This window comes from Micropterus dolomieu, linkage group LG23 (assembly GCF_021292245.1).
Source record: "Micropterus dolomieu isolate WLL.071019.BEF.003 ecotype Adirondacks linkage group LG23, ASM2129224v1, whole genome shotgun sequence".
NCBI lineage: Eukaryota > Metazoa > Chordata > Actinopteri > Centrarchiformes > Centrarchidae > Micropterus > Micropterus dolomieu.
This window is the reverse complement of record NC_060172.1, coordinates 12,427,385-12,433,203: the sequence shown is the minus strand read 5'-3', so window position 1 is coordinate 12,433,203 and position 5,819 is coordinate 12,427,385. Positions and strand designations below refer to the sequence as shown.

The window sequence follows — 5,819 nt, the reverse complement described above, 5'->3', positions numbered from 1 at the left end:
GGGAGGGATCTAAACCAGGTTTGTTTAAAAGTGGGTTCACGCAAGCAAAATAATCAGGGACACAACCAGTAGATAGGGAGTTAAAAACAATCAAATGGAGCCCAACAGAATCCATTACTGTTATGCATAAGCATAACAACTGAATCTCTATCCGAACTGTCTGCAGTTTGAGTTGTATTGTGGGTAATGTAGACACTGAGTTTTGACAAGGATGAAGAATGTGTGGAACCGGCTGCACTGATTTTAATTTTAATTAAGATCTGCTGAAGCTCAATTCTACAGCTGCAGTCTTTTTTTAGTAGACATTGTATTTTAACGGCGATGATTACATGCAGCCATATTATCTGTCTCATCTGAAATTTCCCGACTTACTGTCAGATGTTAGAAGACTCAGCAAAGCTTAGCAGAGAGGGCTTGAAAAGAGAGCTTACACAAAGCAAAGGGCAGAGAGAAGTGAGATTATATGAACTCATATGACCCTTGTTTCTTGTTACGTGACAAACCGGGCAGGCTGAGCAGAGGAAGCCATCTTATACTGAAGGAATCAAAGAGTCTACTGCCGTTAGTGATGGGATTTACAGCTCTTTGAAGGGAGCCGGATCTCATGGGTTGACTCCTTTCTGGGAGACAGCTCTTTCAGCTCCCAAACAGCTCCTCATGTAGCACCACTTCTGCCGGTCACTGCCAGTCCTTAATTGTCTAGATGTATGACAAAACAACACCCTGCTAATGAAATAACATGGTTAATAAATAATTACACAACAGTAGCCAGCTCCCATCGTTCACTTGAAGGAGCCGGGTGACCGACCATCACTAACATCCATGCTAGCAGTTCTTTGAGGCTATACTTAGACACTGTAGTGCTTTCAGATAGTGCTTGCTATGTTAACATGCTGGTGTTCAGCAGGTATGATATTTACCATGTTTACCATCTTAATTTAGCGTGTTAGCGTGGTAACATTTGCTAATTGGCACAAAGTACAGCTGAGGCCGATGGGAATGTCTTAAAAACTCACAAACTTGCTTGTTTCTCCTTAAAAAAATAATCCACTATAGTATCAAGTCTATACACAAGACAGCTGCCATACTTAACACTGTTTTATGTAAAGGTCAGAGGTCATCACGGACATGTAGAAAGAACCTGTGTTTTCATCTGTTGCTGAGATATTTAAGATCAGTTGAGATGACAGCAGATCACAAAGCAGGTTAGCTTAGCGGTTTCATATAAACTGAACTGGGAAAGACTGGTTTCCAGCACAATGCTCCTCACTACTGGAATGTACTGTGAAACAAACTAAAGTTAGAGACCCCAATCTGACACAAATTAGAACACGTACCCTGAAGTGATTTGCTTTTAGATGTTTTATTACCAAAAGTGTATGAAACCCGTGAACAAAATAGTCATAGTGAAAGTAAAGTATTCCCCTTTTTGCTGGGGACCCCCTGGAATCCTCTCAAGGACCCCTGGGGGTCCCCAGACCCCACTTTGAGAACCACTGCTCTGAGGGACTTTAAAATTGGTCCACTTCTTTGATCCAGACTGAAATATCTCTACAACTAGTAAATGTATTGCCACAAACTTTTGTACAGGCATTCTTGGTTTCTATATAATGAATCCAAATGACTTCCTCAATGATCCACTGACTTTTCCTCTAGAGCACCATCTGATCTAAATTTCTGCTCATGACTAAATACCTGCAAGACATTCCCATCAGCTTCAGCTGTATTGTGTTTTGTGCTAATCAACAATTGTTAGCACGCTAATATAACTAGGATGGTGAACATGGGAAACATTATACCTCCTTAACTTCAGCATGTTAGCAGCTTAAAAGTGCTGCTGCGCCAGCGTGAAGCCTCACAGAGCTGCTAGCATGGGTGTAGGGACTTAGTCTTGTTAAAGGTAAATGTGAGCAATAATGATAGGGCAGCAAAGCATTCTCAGGAACTGGACAGGATTGGCTAATTGAAGTGGGAAAGGTTGCTGCGTATGAAAGAATGTCCCATAGGATTTGTAACAAGCAGAAAAAAATTGGCTGAAGTGGGGATGTTGTGTTGTCTTTGTAAGTGCACAAGAGTAAGGGTAAGGTGGAAGCATGTGAATCACAAGCACTTTAATGTATTCATTTATTTTCTTTCAATTATTTTCTTTAGTATCTCAATGAAGCCACATTATTCAATTGATGTTTACCCTTTTGTTTTTGTTCTTGGGCGGGAAGGGAGCAACAGGACGAGAACATAAGACATATTTGTACATTTGACTGATGTTCTCGGATTGTTTTGTATTGCATTGTATACTGAAAAATAAAAATTGCAAGTTACAAATGGGTGGCGATGGCACATAGATAAGATGCTTGCCTTTGGTGTGGGAGACCTGGGTTCAATTGCCACTGTGAGATATCCACCAATGTGTCCCCTAACCAAGACACTTAACCCCTAGTTGCTCCAGAGGCGTGCGACCTCTGACATATATAGCAATTGTAAGTCGCTTTGGATAAAACCACCAGCTAAATGTAATAATTGTGAATGTTTTAATTTGAGTTTCTGTGTGTGTGTTACTGACATCTGGTGTGTAATATATGTAATTTATTCTCAGATCTCTTGATCTCAATGATACTTCTTAAATAAATAAATAAATCAATAAGGCTTAACTAGCTTAACAGGTGAAGTCAGTGATTAGACATGGTAAGTAATTGGATGAAGCTTCCCACTGGTGTGTGGACAGAGGGTCAGCACCATGGAGAGCTCCAAGGAGCACAGTCCTGACAAATCATGGACCATTATCATACTGTGTGTGGCTTCACTGCTAACAAATACATGGAAATCCCGAATTTAATCAAAGCCCTGCTAGGCCGTGTCCATGGAGCTGCTTTTGTTTGCATAATCAACCATCTCAACCGTTGTTTTTTATGGACATGGGTTTTACTTCCTCATTATTTGGGGTACCACAGACCAATACCTAGTTCCCTTCGCCACAAACTGGGCTTACACACATGGAAATAAGAAAATGGTTACATTAAATTATGGCAATAATTGAGGTTTTTATGTTATAGATGTTAACAAATATACATTCACAGGTAGTACATGTGCTAAAGTTAGAAATTGGAAAGTATTATAGCCATTAACTGAGGTCAGGCCCGTATTTGTTTGGTGTACCATACAAAACCTGATGAATTTATAAAATATGATTAATTGTTTTTTATGTTTTATAAGTTAATCATGTTTTTGTAAAGGGTACATTAAACCACCCAACAGTATATATTAAAGTCTTCAAATCAGCTCCACTTTAACCACCAACAAATGTAACATATGTAGGCTAGTAAAATACTCACAGGGGTGCTTTTTCAGCCTTATGGGGACTTTTACTTTTGATACTTTTAAGCTGAGCAATCTTTTCAATGCAGCACTTTTACTTGTAATTAAGTATTTTCACAGTGTGGTATTGCTTCTTTTTACGTCGGTAAGGGATCTGAATACATCTTCAGTCCCTGCTAAGAACATATTATCTTTAACATGCAGTCATGTCTCCGCCTCTCTCTCTCCCTCTCTCTCTTTCTCTCTCTCTCCCACTGTTCACATATGTCTCTCTCCCAGCTGAGGGGTGGAGGCTGACGGCCGATGCTTTTTTTTCCTGTGGAGAGGGATGGAGGAAAAAGGGAATAAGTGGCTATCCTTCAGTCGGGTTTCGCGGAGAGCGACTTGATAATAGCAACCCACAACCTCAGCGGAGCGTTTTCCATGGGAACAAAAACGTCTTAAAATGACCAGGAGAGTAAACGCTGATCTGCTGCACAAGGTAGGCAAAGCACCTTTGCCTTGGCTGTTCCTGGTTAGCGATACTTATCATAGCCTGTTAAATGTAATCATCTTGTTATAGCCTAAATGGGGGACGGTGGGGGTGGATATAGTTACATAACACAGCAAAGCAAATCAGAGATTAATTAAGAGAATAATCAGTATGCACGAAAAAACACACACGCATCTAGATGTGGATGTGAATATTAACAGTGGAGCATCCCGGTTGGATGATTGTCCTGCTGTGACATGATGAAGGAAAAGCAGCCCTGTTGGATGGAAGAAACTGGAAGGTGTTGAAGAAAATGTTCCGGGCTGAATGAGCATGCAGGGCCCGCGGCCTCACATCACCACAACAACACGGGGGCAAAAAGGCTGCCCAAACGAGCATCACTTGGTGGATTTAATAACAAAAAAAACACAAGTATAAGATTAGGAGGCTATTAGCTATTATTATGATGTGGATCAACCTCCGTATCCATGGCAACGGGACATCTCCAGCCCCTGTTAGTTTGCACTGCTCTTCCAAGAAGACTTTTCTGCTCTCTTATTATCATTATTATTATTATTATTATTATTATTATTATACCTTTATTTAAATAAAAAATCTATTTTACAAGAGGGTCCTGGCCAAGACAGGCAGCAGCACAATTTACAAGGTTGCAGACATTACAACATAGCATAACCATAAAACATATAACAGTTTACAATGGGAATATATAGTAAATTACAAGGTCATGAAATATCAAACTTTAAACTTAAATATTCACCTGTAAGTAATCAACAGCGTCGATTATCCGAGTGATCGATCATAACATCTACAGTCAGAATTGCCAGCCTCCAAGTCATTTAAAAGCGCTTTAAAAGCAACCAGTGAAACCGGCTCCCGAAGATTCAGGACATTTTGCAGCTGATTCAAAGCAAAGGGAGCTGCATACTTAAACGCCCCTTTTCCCAATTCAGTCCGGACTTGAGGGACTTCTTTTGGATGTAGATTTGTAAGGGGGAAGTAGACCAAGATTTATTTTAACCCGGTAAACAGTCATAAAGCTGGTCACAGTGGAGGTAGTTATCATCTAACCAGCTAATTCAGGTTTATTCTGTCACAAAAAGTTATTTAGAAATAAAGCTAGTTAAATAAGCAGTCACTATTCCGTTCAAACTGAAATAGATGGAAAATCACAAATTCCATGTTTGATAATCTTACCATAATGGAAATTATCGACATAAGCTTACACCCATACTTACAATAATTACTGCTCACTGCTGTGACAGGAAAAAATCTAATTAAGTATTAAAACTTTATTTAATCAGGTCTTCTTGAGTTCAAGATCTATGAGAACATAAAAACATCAGATAATGAAGCTTTAAAATCACCAAGGAGGCGTGAAAGAAGCTTCAGGGCAGTTCATATAATTTAAAAGGTGCATAATACCTGAAAGTAGTTCTGCCAAGACTTGTGTGAACATATGGGATATTATTATTATTGTTGGATTGTGTATTGTATGGAAGATGAAAGGAAGCTTAAACAGTAAAAAAAATACTGCTACTAATTAATGTGCAAATTATGACAGGATCCAATGTTCCCTTTATTAGAACACTGCTTATTTAATCACTTTAATATAATTTTCAAATAAATCCAGTTATTATTATTATACCATTATTTAAATTAAAAATCTCTTTTTCAAGAGTGTTCTGGACTTCAAGACAGGCAGCAAAACAATTTACAAGGTTTCAGATAACATAAACAAAAACACATGACAGTTAACAATAGGAATAAATAGTAAGTTATAAGGTCATAAAATATCAAAATTTAAACTTAAATATTCACCAGTAAGTAATCAACAACAAGGATCATCTGAGTTATCAATCTACAGCCAGAATTGCCAACCTCCAAGTCATTTAAAAGTGCTTTAAAAGCAACCAGTGAAACTGGCTCCCAAAGATTCAGGAGATTTTGCAGCTGATTCAAAGCAAAAGGAGCCTCATACTTATACGCCCCTTTTCCCAATTCAGTCCGGACTTGA

General features: G+C 38.8%; 1 protein-coding gene across 2 annotated transcripts in view; it reads left to right on the top strand.

The window, feature by feature from the left end:
* kcnj6 (potassium inwardly rectifying channel subfamily J member 6) overlaps nt 1–5,819 on the top strand; it is a 27,432-nt gene that overhangs the window by 2,676 nt on the left and 18,937 nt on the right. For both annotated transcript variants that reach the window (XM_046040219.1, XM_046040220.1), the window contains exon 2: nt 3,592–3,793. The gene's annotated coding sequence lies outside the window, so the exon portion shown is untranslated. The remainder of the gene's footprint in view (nt 1–3,591; nt 3,794–5,819) is intronic.